The sequence below is a fragment of the Montipora capricornis genome, chromosome 11 (assembly GCF_036669925.1).
Source record: "Montipora capricornis isolate CH-2021 chromosome 11, ASM3666992v2, whole genome shotgun sequence".
NCBI lineage: Eukaryota > Metazoa > Cnidaria > Anthozoa > Scleractinia > Acroporidae > Montipora > Montipora capricornis.
Window position 1 is genome coordinate 27,148,673 of NC_090893.1, and position 18,634 is coordinate 27,167,306.

General features: G+C 37.6%; 1 protein-coding gene across 5 annotated transcripts in view; it reads right to left on the reverse strand.

The window, feature by feature from the left end:
* The window catches only part of LOC138024308 (tetratricopeptide repeat protein 28-like), a 34,214-nt gene extending 27,598 nt beyond the window's left edge, over positions 1-6,616 (reverse strand). For 2 of the 5 annotated variants that reach the window (XM_068871456.1, XM_068871458.1), the window contains exons 1-3: positions 6,454-6,616; positions 2,443-2,513; positions 812-881 (exon numbers count right to left, since the gene is read on the reverse strand). The gene's annotated coding sequence lies outside the window, so the exon portion shown is untranslated. Of the gene's footprint in view, positions 1-811; positions 882-2,442; positions 2,570-2,594; positions 2,705-2,907; positions 2,975-6,453 lie in introns of those variants that run through there. The other 3 variants (XM_068871457.1, XM_068871460.1, XM_068871461.1) reach the window with 3 other exon arrangements.
* Positions 6,617-18,634: the final 12,018 nt, after the last annotated feature.

Below are 18,634 nucleotides of genomic sequence, written 5' to 3' on the forward strand. Positions count from 1 at the left end.
AGAGACTTTTTTTAAAGAAAATGTGAGAATTTTTTCCAGACACAGGAAACTGTCGGGCATACTGTATCCAGTGTTGACATAGTTTTGTGAATGAGTTTGTGATTATAATGCAAACATCAACACATTTGTATTCAAATTGAAATACATGTACAGTGTAAAATACCATAACACTTGAACAAAATTAATAGAAAAAAAGGGAGAGAGAAATAAATTGAAAAAAAAAATAAAAAACATTAAAGAACATTTAAAATCATTAAAAAAGAAATAACATACCGGTAGCCGATTCAATAAAAAATAATGTATGTGAAACGTTTTATGATCACTTACAGTAACAATTATTACAAGTTTCCCATGCATTGTCCATACAATACATAACTAGTATTACATGATTGTACAGTACATCAGTCATACATTGTTACTGTTGGCTGCCCTTATAAACTACAGAACGACATTTTTCAGAACTGTACTATTTTTTATTACTGTTTTTAAGTGCAGTATTGCATTGCAGTTCCTTACATTTCAAATCACTGATTCAAATAAAGTATGTACTGCAACTGAGATGTACATTCACTACAATGTGTCTGAATACCATATAATTATTAGTCAGTTTAGAGACACTGGGCCTACATATATTTAGTTACTGAACATGTAAAACTGTCAGTGGAGTCTCAAAAATGATGTCATTGTGGAGACCTCCATTATATGGACACCTCTCTTAGACTCTAATACCTGTAGACGCTTTGGTCTGTCTCTTTGGTGTCCGTATTAGAGAGGTTCGACTGTATACAGTAAGTAACAATGAGTGACTTACCACTATCGGTCAAAACGGACGCTTTTCAAAATCAAGGTTTCTTGTGAGTTCCAGCAATGCCTTTGTGAATCTGGAATTTGAATTTGGCACAGTTATTCTATTATCTAATCTGTCGAGAAAACAGTATCTGGAACGAAGTGCTTTAACTTTCTTAGAACGAATCATTTAATCCCATGCCACGCAAAGAGAGAACAACCGAAGCGGCCAATTGAAAAGTTTTCAAAAGAGGTAACAAATTACAATGTAAAATAATGGAACAAGAAGAACAAGAAATCACTTCATACTCGATCAAACTGTGCAAATTCTGAGGCAGTTCAACATGGATGGAGATCAAATGACTTTTCTATCCAAACAATTAATTGTTTCATTGCCACAAAAAAAACTGCCAGCTTAGTCATACGAGGTTCAGGATTGCTGTGGGAATGGAAATTATATAATGCTCTATTATTATATGGCTCTGTCTCACAAGGACTGGGAACTACCAAATTCACAAATTTGATTGGCTAAAAGTGATATTGACCGAGGTCTAGATTTTCCCATCTAGACCGGCATCTAGACCGGTTGTGTTTTGCAGTGAGAAAGTTGCAAACAAAAAATATTGAGTATTTTCTTCTACCAATAATATTATTTATTTATGAAAGTGCCAAAAAGCATGATGAGAAAAAAAAAAGGAGGAGGGGCAAAGTTTGGGAGAATTACATGTAAGTTCTAATCAGCTAATCGCCACACAAGCAAAATGTCAGTTACATTAAACAAATTAAATTACTCTCATTTGCCATATACATGTAATAAATATGTGTATCTTGTTAACCAAGCTCAGTATGGGAGCACTCACAACCTCAGTCAAGATTCTTCCATACAACTCGGCTTATAATAAGAGCTAAGTATTGGTTAGCTTTAATGAGACTTCAAAAGGAGGAAACAATAATAATGTTATTAATACCAACTTCTTATGGCTGAAGGCTTTAAACTCAATCAAAAACTGTCCCCATTGACCCCTGAGAGTGACACTTAATAATAGATTTTACTCTGTCTAAAGCCACAATTTTATTCGTCAATGGGAGTGGGGCATCCAAAGGCCTTTGAGGTGTGAATGGGTTTATAAAATAATGCATTGACTTCATTCTTGTCTTTTGTTTGGTAACACCCTCCAGTTTAAATCTACTCTATGGCAAGAAAAATCAAGATAATATTACATTTACTTAAGAAAAGAGGGCAGTTCAATCAAACAACAAAATTTAATTGACGGGACCCAGTGAGCTCAAATAACTAAGGTGTGGGATTGCAGACAACTACCTTCCACTCAGCAAAAGAGCATAGTCAATGTACCTCATTTCTTTCAAAAGCTGAATTAATTTCTCTTAATCCCACACCTCACTGACTAGTTTACTTGGAAAGCTACTTGAGCAGGAATAATGAATCCCAATGCCATTGAATTAATGGTTAAGCAATCCTGGTGAATAGTTTGCGTGTGTGTGTCAGTCACAGCTGAATGACCATGATCACTTCAGAAAATAAGCATAAAAGGAATATATACTGACACACTGTAGTTACTACATGTAGCTTTAAACTAAAGTACGCATAAATTACTTGTTTGTGTTATTAATAATGAGTAAGTATGAGCAACTTACCACTGTCACTCCCAACGAATGCTCATTGATGTAAGGTCCAGAAATGCCTTCCTCGATTAAATCAAATGAATCTGCAATTATGATTTGATGTTGTTATTACGAGATCAAGTCCCTCCATGAAATAGTCCTATAAAGTGAAGGTTCAAACTTACTTCCTAACACAAATCATTTAAGCCCACGAACATCAAAAGCTGAACAGAGTAGAACTTATAAACAGCGGCCATGGAAGTGTAAAGTTCTTAAGAGAGGCACAACATTTAAATGACAAATGAAACAGGAACAACATGAAGTCATTTCATACTTGATCCAAATATGCAAATTATATGTGACGCAGTTTAATACGGGCAGTTAAAATCGGATAAAAACAATACCAATGTTCTTAAGTTAATTTCCAGTCAACTTGCAAACTTTGGGCTTAGCCTAGTTTTGTGCAAAACTAAAAATCGGCCAAACATTGTCACTTACTAGGTTTTTGCTTCCAGCCCTTCAATTGAAATAATACGGACAAGTGCTTAATATTAATGGCAAAGATCTGAAATGTGGAGCGTAACGAAAGAGTCAGCCATTTGCCTTGCAAGTACACGTACAGGCACATAACTAAGTATTTTCTCGCACTTAGTGGAAAGACATATTTTGAAGTGACTGGCCTCAGGCATCACAGCAAACAGCTTTATGGAGGAATGCAGATTCCCTGTAGGTTACATGTAATTGGTGTTCAGTTGTTTAAGTAAAGCCGCACCCTCGATTTTTTATTTGACTTTTGAGAAAAAGGATGCAGCTTAATATACATGGACTTTTACGGTATTGGGTAAGTAATAAAATAGTTACCAACAGCTGATAGGGAATAGCTATGTATTAAATTTTTCATTTGAAGGCATGAAGAAATCTGAGAGATCAGATGGAAAAGAATTGTTGCAAACATCACGCATTAAAAGAAATCATAATTTGAAATAGAGCGTGTTAATTGGCAGGATCTTAAAGGATATAAAATAGGGGATAGCGTGTGAATTGAAGTTACATTGTAGCAAAATTCATTAAGCATACAATCCATTTGTGAGGTACATGTATTAGTATTTTATCCATATGACACTTGACTGTTTGACCACAGGCATCAAAGGCCACATTAAACTGAAGTAAGGATAAATAAGTGATTGTTAAATGTTAAGTAATTTTGAAAAAGGGACAAAATGCCTAAGTCTACAAACAATGCCAACATTTTTACTGATTTTTGATGCAATGTGACTGATATGATGTTTCCAAGAAAGGCTGCTGTCGATAAGCACTCCTAACTATTTTACATAATCTTTGTGCTACAGGCCTCAGTTGTTCGAAGAGTGGATTGCGCTATCCACTGGATACATGTAAATCACTACCCACTGGATAACTCAATAAGTTTTGCCAGTGTTTATCCGCTGAATAGTGATTTATCAGGTGGATACCGTCCATCCACCTTTTGAGCAACCGCTGCCAGAGGAATAAAATCATTTAATACATGGTTATCACTTACATGGTTATAAAATTTATTTCATAATTAAGTCGTTTCTGGTAAGGATGAATAATAATGAAGTTTGTCTTTTTTTTTTTTTAATGTTAAGGCAGAGTTGCCCATTTAGATAACGGCTTAATATGTCATTTCCATAGCATATAGATTATGCACTGTAACATTTTAAGCCACCAACTATGGTTGGTATAACAAACTTTATTATTCAACACATTCACATTGTGACAATGTCCAAATATGGTCATTGCATGCTCAATATTCGTTGTGTGAACTAATATTACTATTTTTACTGATCACCGGTTTATACCAGCAAATCTTTTGATTTTGCTGATCGGTCTTTTCAGTCTAAATAAAGATATTATCAGTACTATTGTTATTAAATTTTTGAGAAAAACTAACGCGGAGAGATTTCGACGTTTCGATGACATCCTGTCATCATTATCAAGAAAATGAAAAAATTTACATAAGTAAGTAAACAAAAGACTTAACCGAAAACAATAGTCTTTTGTTCTATTAAGCCAGTGAATCATCCAGTGACCTCACACAAAAGAAAACCCAAAGTCAAGTGAATACTTTAGCACATATTGAGTCTGATTGGATGTTTAGACTTGGTCTGTACTTTTTAATCAGGAGCATTTCGTATACCAGACAGTCCATCTTTCCTTGGCATTTCCTCAGAACTGCAAAATTCTTGGCTAAGTCAAGAGATTAAATCCAAGCTATCGAATGTTTCGAGTCCACCCCCTGTTGTGCCAGTTGAAAAACCTGTGCGGATACTGCTGCCGTTCAAAGACCAAAAGTCTGCTGACGTCTTAAGAAAACAACTAAACAACCTTAGCAACAGAATCGGAACACCTCTACAGCCCATCTATACTAGTCGTAAACTGGATGATGCACTTGGCGTAAAAGAACAAAAGCCCTGTCTGATCAATCAACACAAATTTTCAAGTCCTCTGTGCGATGCAGAATACATAGGCCTCACAACTCGACATCTTTTTCAGATAATTGAAGAACACTGTCACAGTTCTTCATCCATTTGCAGACATCTTCAACAAAATCATGATACCAGCCCTAGATCTCTTGACTTAGCCAAGAATTTTGCAGTTCTGAGGAAATTCCAAGGAAAGATGGACTGTCTGGTATACGAGATGCTCCTGATTAAAAAGTACAGACTAAGTCTAAACATCCAATCATACTCAACACGTGCTAAAGTATTCACTTGACTTTGGGTTCTCCTTTGTGTGAGGTCACTGGATGATTCACTGGCTTAAAACAAAAGACTATTGTTTTCGGTTAAGTTTTTTGTCTACTTACTTATGTAATTTTTTTCATTTTCTTGATAATGATGACAGGATGTCATCGAAACGTCGAAATCTCTCCGCGTTAGTTTTTCTCATAAAATCATTACTATTGTTACTATTATCATTATAAAACAATTATCTTGCTCAATCTTGCGGAATTATAATTGCCTGATTTTAGCCAACTCGGCCTTCGGCCTTGCTGGCTAAGTGTCAGGCGATATTCTGTGTGATTTTGCAGGATAATAGCCCACTTTCGATATATTAAGGACAATGCCTACTTATTCAAAGATATTTTTGCACGGTTTACTGAATATGCGGGAAAAGCAGATCTTAACAAGTGTTATTGAAATCCAAAAAGAAAATTGGGGGTAACCAAGCATTTTTCAAAGATAATTAATCAACAATATTTGTCAAAAGCTGTAAAATGCAAAGCAATGTATGGTGTTCTTTTCCGAATTGAAGCCTAATTATCTCTGAAAAATGCATGGTTACCCCCAATTTTCTTTTTAGATATCAAGAGCACTTGCTAAGCTCTGCTTTCTCCGTATAGTTTTGAGCCGTGCAAAAATATCCCTGTATTTTAACCCTTTCACTCCTGTAGGGTTCCCCATTGACGAGTAAAATCGTCTGGCGTTAGACAGAGTAAAATCTATAAGTCTCAGTGGCCTTTACAGGAGTTAAAGGGTTTTAATTAAGCACCACCCACAGGAAATCCGAGTATCTCGAGATGCGCAGAACGTATACGCTATAACAATAGTAAGCACCGTCCTTAAAATAAGGTATCATCTCGAGGCCCTGGGGCATAAATGTAACGATTTGTATGATTTTATTCCCCAGAACTGCCCCACAGTATGTGTTTTGTATCGAAGTTACGTTGTTCACTGGCTTAAAATGTTACAGTATAGCTATGTTTTGGATCGGAAATACGCCGTAACTTATCACCTCAAACATGGAACTTCTAGTTTCAACTTCCGCTTTACTCAAACTATCCAATTGCAATGCAGAACTGAAGCGGCGAATGGAACGTTAAACTGAACACCGAGAAGGTAGCTCAAACTTCACGAATCGACACAAGATGACTTTACTAAAGAGTCGATGGTACCGTTCCACCTAACGCTGACAGTTTGAATCCGTTTGGTCCGGTCGTAAAAGTGCGGAAAACGAAGCTGAGACATCGATCTCCTTGTTTAATAGCATTAAATTACTTACGTAGTGTCCTCCACAGTCAAATTGTTGCGCGTGCTTTAGCTATCCTTTCAATTTTCCAACCACAAACTTTCACTCGTTCCTAACCTGTCTTATTACTGATAACTGACAGTCACTTAGACCCAACGTTCGTGTCTTAGTGATCACAAAAATACAATGTCATTAAATGCTGTATTAAAGTTTGCTGTAAGTAGGAAACTTTAGCTCACATAGCTCTTAGCCAATCAGAAGGCTGGATTTAATACCTCGTGACATGAATGGATCAATCATACCACAATTAAGGGTCCGCCATTTTGTTGCGATAGCAGTCCATAGATGGGCATAGCACCGGAAGTGCACAGCAAATGTCACGCGAACCGTAATGTGACCAAACGGGAATAATCCAATCACAAACACACCAGGGTATTATGCCGAAAAGGTTACAGACGCATAAAATATGCCATTATGCAACACGCATGTCATCGGATCAGCTTTGAGAAACGTGAGCACTTTGTTGTCGTGACCTTTGGGTTGTGAATGATATCGCTATTATGTACAATGCGCACTGCGAAGAAAAAAATGATTTGAGAAACATTTGCAACAACGTGCTGTCCTATTTGCGAGTAAAGCATGACTGAAAGAAATCCACACATTTTAAAAAACGATATGATTTTTTGTACTATTTCTGTAGCCTTGGATGCCCTGCATACGGAAATCGGAAATGTTTACTTTTCGGTCAATGTTGTTGTTGTCGTAGATAACATTTGCTAATTAAAAATATAGTACAAGACTGTAGTCCTAAATAGATGGCGCTCGTTTGAGTGATTACCTAGCTGTTAACACGAGACACTATGAAAAAAGGAGCACTCGTTCAGAGATTTTTAAAACCGCTTTTAATAGTACTCTGTCACTACCACGCTGAGTCAAAACTTTGTAAACAGTCGAGAACCTTGGTAGGTACGAGCTCGAAAAAATCACTGCACTGAATAGCTTTCGATTTTTTCAGGGAGCGAATGTGAGAAAGCATCGGACTATATCACGGCGGGTCTTGGGTTCAAATCCAATCTGGGGCACGGATTTTTCCGAGTTCCCAATGGCTTCCACTAACATTTCATTTCATATATTTGTCAGGGAAGATCTGCTTTTCTTAGAGCAATAAAAGAAGATATTTGTTAAAAATTATCTTTCTTACAGTCAGTACAGTTGGTTATCCAGTGTTTTGAACTAAAGTCTTTACCAGCTACCCGATCACAAAGATCGTAAGTGATCTTGTTTAGAAAGCAAAAAGCACCTAGGATACTAGTCAGAGTAAGGATTTTAAAATTGCACAATTTGCAGAAAAGTGAAGAAAAATGTTCTGAGTCAAGGAAAACAACGCAATGTAGTTACAAGTGATACATACTTTATTTGAGTTGGTTAAGAAAGGTGCAGCCAAATTGAGGCTTTAAAAAAATGTGGAATACAAATGGTCGCAAAGATAATAAGTATAACTTATTTACAAAATACAGGTAAGGCAAGCTTACAAATACTAAGAGTAGACTAAATGTTCAAAATGTTCAAAATTCTTTTATTTCTAAGTTAAGCTCAAGATTGACAATGCTTTTAAAATCAGGTACTTTATTTGAATTTCTTTGTAATAACGGCAACTTTTTCAAAAGAGTTGTCGGGCTGAGCATTTTAATTGGAAATGCTATTCTGACAATTCTTCGTTTATTTCCCCTGCATATTCAGTATTACTTTCTATTCAATTCTATTACAAAAACTAGTCCTTTTGCTTTTTGGTACATTCCTTTTCCCTCTTCCTTTCTAAACACCTTGAGATTTCTTTGGAGATGTCGAGGATTCCCTCTATTATGCGTTCCCAGTCTTCTTCATTTAAGTTCTGGAAATACCTAATTCGCTTTATTTTGGAGGAGGTGGTTTCTTTCCCTGTCAGAAGAACGGCCAGCATGTCGTCCGCATGGCCAAGGGACGTCACCAAACGAAATGACCTCTGGTGATCGGTTTAGAAATCCTCAGACCCTAACGTCGTATGTCTTTCTTGCCCCTACGTCTGTCATTGATGGACGCGCCTTTTTTATTGAGAAGCTCTTGCCATCCATCGTGGTACAGAGTATCTATGGGTGTTCGAGTTCCTAGGGCGAGGCCTGTAGCTGTCCTGTAGTCACACCCCTCGAGCTCCATAATAAGGTATGTTACCGCCTCCTCCGCAAGAACATTGTTTATATAACTGCAGAAAAGAGAAAGATCTATCAAGCCAAAAGTAATATGTAATATGTTGACACACTTTGGTTTATTGTTCTTGAAATTTATTTTTGTTGTTTTGCTTTTCTTTGTCTTCTGCTGAATTGCTTTGAAGTATCTTCCGTGGAACCAATCTTTGAGTATACCGGTTGTTGTAATCTACATAAATCATAAGACTGAATACTTACTAGTATCCTCAAGAGAAAATGAGGGGACAGAGAAGGAGGCTCCCGGTCCAGCCCTTGGGATATGTCATGTCCATGAAAGTTATTTTTAGACGAGCGGAAGTCTTCCGAGACGTCCGCATGCAGGCCAGCCTCGGTCCGATGTTTGAAAGAAAATATATATTCATAGGCCTTCCACGTGCGCCATCATTTTCTCTTTTCACTAAGAACCTGAGAGCGAAGCAAGACTGCATGCGGACGTCTCGGAAGACAGACTTCCCCTAGAACAAAGACTTCCGCTCGTCTAAAAATAACTTTCGTGGACATAACATATCCCGGCCAACGCCTTGAGCCTCCCTCTCTGTCCCCTCACTTTCTCTTGGTATCCTTCAATGCCGAAAGGGTCCATGCACGGGGGCAAATCAATAAACATCCTAGGAGGCAACCACAGTGACCTGCAATAACCCATGGAAATTAAACGACATTTACTTGACTTCTGTTGAAATTCAAACTTTAGCGCACATTCCAAAAGTTTGAACTTGTCAGCCGGAGCCTGACCGAGGAGTTAGAAAATGCAACAGGCTTCTTTCGCGAGTTGTCCCTAAAAACCCATCTTTGCCATGCATAATATGTGGAAAGACACATATTAAGCTGGACAGTTCTGATTGATAGAGGAATTCTCTTTACAAATTATATGGTATGGTATGGTCTGACCTGCTATAGTTCTGACTATTGGTAAACGCCCTTATTTTTCACGATATAACAGCTAATATTTTTTAGCAAAGGAAAAAAAGTATACCCAGGCTTTCGTGTTGTTGGCTTCGTGAACATCTTGGTCGGTTCTTCTCCACACTTTCTCTGAGCTGTAATTTAATGTAAATGAAGACAAATCTCAAATCTCGTGAGGTCTCAGAAGACTTTACTCTCGCTGTAGCTGGTCTACATTTGTACTCATAATTTTAGGCTTAGATTTTTGATTACCTTTTTCTTTAGAAATGCTTAATTGTCTTTTTCCCATTTTTAAATTATTCACATATTGTAAACAGTTTTCTATCGTGAAGATATAATTTAGTTTTTAAAATTTTAACTAATTTAGATGTATAGTTTAAAATTGTAAATATTTACTAATTGTTTTGATAGTGGAAATAAAGTTATTATTATTATCATCATTATTATTATTATCATCATTATTATTATTGTTATTGTTATTATTATTAATATTATTACTACTATCATTATCATTATCATTATCATTATAATTATCGTTATCATTATCATTATCATTATCATTATTATTATTATTATTATTATTATTATTATTATTATTATTATTATTATTATTATTATTATTATTATTAGAGCGGTTTTCAAATGAGTGTCGTAAAACCAAAAGCAAAGTAATTACTTTGGCCAATTAAAAAGGAGTGAGACAATCCAGTAAACCAATGAAAACTCGAAGTAATTACAAGTAGCCGACACAAAGCGCGGGAAAATGTGCACGCGCAAGCCACGATTGGTTTTGGTTTCACTTATGATTGGTTGAAAAAAATGGCGCGAGGACTTTCAACCAATCACTGAGTGAAGTAAATGCAAACCTAAAGCAATTCGCTAATTACTTTCGACTCTGAATTGAAAACCGCTCTATTATTATTATTATTATTATTATTATTATTATTATTATTATTATTATTATTATTATTATTATTATTACTATTTGTAGTTACGCACCTTGGATTTTTCGCTATGTCTGCAACGGACTGCCGCATCAATTTTACCTAACAAAAAATAGTATTAAGATAATGATAATAATAATACGTTAATTTAATATAATAATACGTTTTAACTAAAACGTGTTTTAACTTAAACGTGATTCTACAAAAAGAGAAAAACTGATTAAGCTAGAAATGTCAGTAAAATTAGGTCACAGAGAAATTTGGTTGCGCAGATTGCAAAGATTGCAATACTATTGAATGAAGGTTCAGCGATAAACCAATGCAGTCACTATTTGACTCGCAAGTTTCCATTACACGGGAGATCTTCATTTGCAACGTTTGAAACAAAGCATCCGTAGGAGCACCACATTCGCGCATTCCAATTTTAAAAAATGTAATCTTTAACTGTTTACTATTTTCAGGTAACCGAAAGTCTAAGATTCTTTGAAAAAATTGGGAATTGCTAAGTACAGGTGAAACAACAGAGATGTTGAATGTACGACGCGTTCGTACATTAGTCATCTCCACCCAGACATGGATCCGAAAATTACAAACCCCCCAAAAATGTAATTTCTTGCCATGAATACATGTAGTAGATCAACCATATATAAAGAAGTATCACCTTACTCTCTTTGGGATGGCCTATTGTGCATTAAACTGAGCATCAAATTTTAATTGAAATCCTTACGGCCGGGACAGGACTGAGTAAAGAGGGACCCGCTCCTTGATATCTTATGTAACGATCATTCAGCCAACCTTTCTTAGTTTTGTAAAGTTTTTGTCTGTCGTGTGTTCAAACTGTAGTCGTGGCAATATTTTAGGTATCAAATTTTAGGCGTGGCGATGCGCATCGGAAAACCCAGGAAGCACCCTAATATATATACGTTGGACTCACAGAAGACAAGCGCTCGGATGCTGATATAGACTATTTCAACTTACCGCAACTCGCCAGTGCCCACGAGAATGAACTGGAAGAACAATCCACTCTTTTTCAAATGGGCTTACCTGTCAAATTATATATATATATAAGGTCGTAATCGTGCCATATTTTCTTATTCTGACACAAAGTTTTTTAATGCAAATGTGATAGTCGGGTCGTGCTCTTTCCCGTCAGTGCAGACTCTCACGAAAAGTGCGTCTATATGTACGAACTCTCTAATTCTTCTGATTTTTGTGAAATGATATATTTCTTACCTTTGTGAGCCAGCTGTCCATGTTTCCCTCTCTAAATCCTTTTCGTCGGAACTTGGGCAACAGATAAGTTGAATAACAAACCAAACTACCGCCCTTAAAATAGAGCGAAACAAACCTACATAGATCAACATCACACCATATGCATGTATCAATTCTATTACACGGTTATGTGTATTACCTCCGCCATTGTCTCCCGTTCAAACTTGTCCAACGTCCAGTTAATAATCTGGAAAAAATTTAAATGTTCAGTTATAATTTCCTTTCTAGGATGATGCTTTACAAGCTTTTACATTTGTTTTCACTTTAATTGTATACAATGTACATTAAAAGGGATTATAAAAAACAATGGAATGACTTTCATCCAGTCGGAAGAAAATAAACTAAAATAAAAGATAGAAAAGGCTCTTTCATTTACTTGCTGTTGACAAGTTTCACTGCACCTTTCCGTTTATTATTTCCCTGCGTTGCCGAACAAGAACAGCTCCCCTAGCTCCCCTGATAACTTTATTTACAATTTGTTGAAAGAAAGTGCTCTCACATAGATGACGCATGTACACTCATTTGAAACTGGAAATCTACGACTTCCGTGAATTTACTTTTAGTTAACAGCCCTTTATTATAATCGGTCACCTGAATCTAGTAAGTGCCAGTTTCTGGACTCCCAATACTTGCGCTCGTTAAACGATGGGGTATTCTTCGACACACTTTTGTACAGTTGCTCTTGGGAATCTTCGGTTCACCTAAAAAATCTCCCCGCTAGTACCAACCATTTTCATGGCAGGGTAAGGAATTCAATACTGATTTGACTTTTAGGGCAAGAGAAAACGACATTTTCAATCAAGGAACACTTCAACTGGAACGGCTTTATCTTTTAAGGTACAAACCTTGTCGTTTAACTCTTCTCCAGGCATAAGTGACTTAATATCAGAATAACAGATACCAGAAGTCAGGTTCCGAGCCTGAGGGAATGAATTTTTTTCCAGATTGGAGATCCCTCTCTCGTACTGACACTGATATTCTGTGGCCTCTTTAATATTTGCAGCCTTACCAGACATAATGCTCGCAGCTACACCGGCGTTTAAAGTTAACCATAACTCTTGCATTTCCTTTTCCACGTCTTCTAATACTACTAAATTTTTCTTTCTGTTGGTTTTGTGATTGATGCGGAACAGGTGTGCAAAAGTGGAGACCTCATGGGCGATATCCTGGTGGGTCAACTCAGAAATCGTGCTTTCTTCTGATATATACGCAACTGTTTTCTGGGAATGGTAGCTCTGCAACATTCCCGCATAAACGGTGGAAAGTACATTTCTATCATTTTTCTTCCACTGCACTCGATAAAAATTCAGAGCTCTTCTTTCTTTAATTTCCCCAAGAATGTCCCTTGCTTTGAATGGGTCTTTGGTGTGTTTTTTCACTTTAGACGGTTCGTTGTCGGGATCTTTAAAAATAACAATGTCCCCCACGGAAAATCGTTGAACGCGCTCTTCGGAGACTCGATATCGCCGCCTTGTGTTGTTGGCAATCATGTGCTCCGTTGCTTCTAATGCCCGGAGGCTTGTTTCTTCTCTGATACGTGCCATGTTGTGTTGATTTCTCGTGCGATGTGTGGAAGTAAAGTAAAAGTAAAGTAAGTAAAGTGGTGCATTTATACAGCGCCCCTATCACTAACGTCTCAAGGGCGCTCTACAATGATCAATTTACCCCCAGCGGACTGGAAGCATATACACGCGCAAATTGCAGCCGCTTCTAAGCAGTCCATGCATGCTGGTACTCATTTTACTGACCTCGGAAGGATGGAAAGCTGAGTGAACTTTAGAGGGAAAGAGGGTCGCCAAATATTCCAATCTCGGCAGAACCGGGAATGGAACCCGGGACCTTAGGGTTGGAAGGCAGAGACCTTACCACTGCGCCAACCCCTCCGCTGTCAGAAAGAATATGGAAGAATATAAGGCCATAGCTTGGCTTGCTCGTCTACTGATCTTAAGCAAAGAATTTTTGTCATCATATTTTTTACCCTTTTGTTGAGGTTCTCAACTTGTCCTTGATACTCGGGGTGGTATGGTTTTCCATGTATGATCTTAACACCCAAGGAAGCACACAGATTCTTAATCACTTCCGCAGTGAATTCTGTACCATTGTCTGTCTGCAAGTATTTTGGAGCCCCTTCGTCATAACAAAACAAATTGTGCAAGATGGAGTGGATCTCGTTTGCCGACTTGGTTTTCGTGGGTATTAGCCAGCAATATTTCGAGAAGCAGTCCTTTATCACTAAAATATACCGATATTGGCCCGAGTTATTAGTCATAAATCATTTCTTTCGTCCTGGGGCCATATCTATCAAGTCTGCTTGTAGCCTCTCCAAAGCACCGTAGCTGCGAATTGGACGAGGTGGAGGAGAAACGGTTGGAAATGAAGTATGCAACTGACAATCGGGACACGACTTCAAAAATTGTTTAGCCAACTGCCTGATGCCGTTACAAAAGTAACGAAGGGAAAATTGCTTAACAATGCTATTCAACCCAACCACTGTGCATCCTCGTTCGGGTGAGTGATGGATGCCTTTGAGGATGTCTCTCTTTTGTTCACTTTTTCTAAAATCTCATTTACTTTGAGTTGTGTTACATGATTGCCAGTCTCGTACCTTTTTCGGCACGCCTTAACACACGCTCTCATTTGTCCAATTTTTCTTTAATTCCATTTACTTTGAATTGTGTTACATGATTGCCAGTCTCGTACCTTATTCGACACGCCTTAACACACGCTCTCATTTCTCATTTCTTGTTGGTAGTCACAAATGTGCATACCCCACGGATATTGAATTAGGTTTCAATCGGGTGAATTTACTTTTATACCCTTCAGTATATCCGAACTTCCCTGCCCCATTTAGAAACTATATACTTGCCCTGCGCTTCGCGATCATGTGCGCGCGTTAGACCACTCGGCCACCGCGACACGGTTCTGTTGCAAGGAGGAAAGCAATTATTTCTTGTGGAATCTTTCCGCCGGCCACGATTGACACAGCATTAAAATATTCGATGATGTTTTTTCTTTGAGAAAGACAAGCTTTTAAGGTAAGAAGAATTTTCTACGCTATTTCTAGATCTTGCTTGGTACTTATACTTGTGCGTTCCGCTGTGAACATTACGGTATTTTGTACAGAACGAATACTTCATTAGAAGTATTTTGCATAGCACGAATACTCTAAGAAAATAGTTATCAACGGCCAAACAAAATAAAAAATGAAATCAAGTTTTAAAAAACGAATTACTGATGTCCGTAACGGGGACTTGGCAGCGGTCCCCCATACAAGTACTAACCTCATTCGGAGGAGCTTAACTTCAGCTGACACCTGGGCTAACATCAACGATTGAGATCTTTGTGTTAAATTCGCACATGTATCTTGTCGAACTTTATTAAAACTTGAAAGGAAAAATGTAAACTAACAAAAACCCGGTGTCTTGCCGTCACTGATTTTGTCACAGATGCATCCTTTGTTTATTGAGTTGTCAGTATTAAACACGCAAGGTAACTTGATCACAGGCGGCCGCTTAGATCGATGTCACTTTCGATTTTGTGATTTTACTTGTACGACCAAAAGTACGATAGAAAAATTGAAAAATCTCCCGAAATGTTTTTCGCTGATGGTAACTTGTATTATATTCGTGGCACAAAATTTATGATGGCTTCATCTCGCAAATTGACTTATTCTCGATCGACACTTCCTAAAAGTTCCTTCTGCTCTCCTTAAAAACTACATATCATTGTTTATTTACTTTTGCGTCAATATTTGTTTTGCATACATGTAAGGCAAGCTAATAAAATCTGTACCTTGCTTAGTTCGCATTTTTGGGCATTAAAATAGAATTTTTGGTCGTATGTTCCTGACAGCAAGTTGCATGTTTTGACGTCTCCCATCCAGTTACTAACCCCGCCGGAAAGGTGTTGACTTTAATGCAAATTGGTTTTGGAAAGCTGTCAGAAGCTCAGAGTACACGCTTAAGCTTGTAGTGAAAAAGAAGTTGTAAATGATCAACTTGTCAGCCTTGAAGCTAAATGTTTCTCGATTTGCTTTTATTTTCTTCAATCGTTCTGCGTTAAGTACTTTACTGAACCACATGTCTTCGCAGGGGGTATCTAACAAAGATATCTACCATGACACTGTAATGATTTACAATACCAAAACAATATCGTGTACCACAGTTGTTAGTTATGTGTCGATCAGACCGAATCTTCATCATCCCCCCTGGTAAACCACGGACATTACCCTACCCTCTGTGCCAGAACAGTGTCGGTTGTTTTTCTTAAACAACCGAAATTGTTCTGTGCTTGCCCCTTACGGCACTGACAAAAGTACTGTACGTTAGTACATGGGTACTTGACCGTAGCCATTGGCCGAGAAACTAATCTTAGCCAAAAGGCCGAAAAGCGATCAGGACACGGGAAAACTTAGGTAAAAAACATAGTGGAAATATGGGATTTTTGGCTGGGTGGGAGGGGGGGTGGGGGAACTGAGGAGATACGGGATATTTTTTAAAGTAGGGGCGCATTGCGTACGTGTGGTAGTGCAGTAACTAGACTGTGTTTTCTCGAGAAGCGATCACTAGGGTTTTTTGTTTTCGTGTTTGATAGTTTTTTGTTCAGCTCGAGTGTAGAATCATGACGAACTTTTGTAGTTTGTGAGAACTATTTACTACTTGTAGCTTTTGTTGAGTTTTGAATCGATAATAGAAAGAGTTTTGGCGATTTCAACCCAGACTGGACTACTGGATTTAAGCTTTTTCCTTGACGAGATTTCAAGTTATTGTGAAACGTTTGGTACCAAGTTACTCTAATACTGAAATCAAGATTATGGAATTGTAAAAACAAACTTTGGACTGGACTATAGAACGCGAAATTACGGAATTTTACATTTTTGAGCATTCTGAGAAATGGAGTTCACATGTTGTCTTCTTGTCTTCACCACGGCAGATTTAAACAGTTTGCAAGAAACTAAACCAGGATTACGGAACCGGAATTCGAATACATGGCCCGGTTGTTCGAAAGCCGATTACCTTAATCCAGGATTAGCGTAAACTTTTGTTTCATGTTTTCAACTTTTCGGTGAAAGTTTCCTTTGCTTATTGACTTCTTCTAATGTAAAGTTTCACGGAATCACAGCCTTGAACAGCATTTGGGAGTAGAGAATAAAACTCGTTTGTTCATTTTTAACCTGAGATTAGCATTAATCGGCATTAACTGGCCCAGGATGATAAGTCGTTGAACTGTGATCTGTAATAAGTTTTTCGGATGATTTAAGGCTGATCTTGTAATTTTTGGATGAACGTAGTTAAGGAAGGAAGTCAAAACTGTAGGATTTAAATAAAGTCTCATTCCAATAAATAAATAAATGAAAGATCCGATATCCCGAGAACCCGCTAATAGGGCTTCCTTGTTTGCATTTGCAAATTTAGTAACATTAATAATGAGTTTTTACAACAGACAACTTCAAGTTATATTACAGATGTATCTTTCTGGTAATCTCTCGCCATTTCCCGAAGTTTACCTGTACTTGAAGTTCACTGTAAGTCGACAATTTGTGTCAACTGTTTGCGCATTCCACGGATACGCCTTTGGAGGCATCTTGTTCCATTTACTTTGAGTTGTGTTACGTGATTGCCAGTCTCGTACCTTTTTCGGCACCTTTCCAAAAACGCTCTCATTTCTCTACTTTTTCTATAATTTCATTTACTTTAGGTTGTGTTACATGATTGCCAGTCTCGTACCTTTTTCGACACGCCTTAACACACGCTCTCATTTCTCTACTTTTTCTGTAATTCCATTTACTTTAAGTTGTGTTACATGATTGCCAGTCTCGTACCTTTTTCGGCACGCCTTAACACACGCTCTCATTTCTCTAATTTTTCTATAATTTCATTTACTTTGAGTTGTGTTACATGATTGCCAGTCTCGTACCTTTTTCGGCACGCCTTAACACACGCTCTCACTTCTCTAATTTTTCTATAATTCCATTTACTTTGAGTTGTGTTACATGATTGCCAGTCTCGAACCTTTTTCGACACGCTTTAACACACGCTCTCATTTCTCTACTTTTTCTATAATTCCATTTACTTTGAGTTGTGTTACGTGATTGCCAGTCTCGTACCTTTTTCGGCACCTTTCAAAAAACGCTCTCATTTCTCTACTCTTTCTGTAATTTCATTTACTTTGAGTTGTGTTACATGATTGCCAGTCTCGTACCTTTTTCGCCACGCCTTAACACACGCTCTAACTTCTCTAATTTTACTATAATTCCATTTACTTTGAGTTGTGTTACATGATTGCCAGTCTCGTACCTTTTTCGACACGCTTTAACACACGCTCTCATTTCTCTACTTTTTCTATAATTCCATTTACTTTGAGTTGTTTTACATGATTGCCAGTCTCGTACCTTTTTCGGCACCTTTCAAAAAACGCTCTCATTTCTCTACTTTTGCTATAATTTCATTTACTTTGAGTTGTGTTACATGATTGCCAGTCTCGTACCTTTTTCGGCACGCCTTAACACACGCTCTCATTTCTCTACTTTTTTTATAATTTCATTTACTTTGAGTTGTGTTACATGATTGCCAGTCTCGTACCTTTTTCGGCACGCCTTAACACACGCTCTCATTTCTCTAATTTTTCTGTAATTTCATTTACTTTGAGTTGTGTTACATGATTGCCATTACCATAGCGCCTACATGTTATCCTCTTGTCGACTGATGGGCGACGATACTGGCATCAAAGTAAACCGCGTGGACTTCAGCGATCCACAAGGGGGTAAAGGTGCATGCGATCGAAAGGCAGCGGCGATCAAGGCTCACGTACGTCGATACCTAAATGAGGGGCATAATGTGACAACAGCAAGGG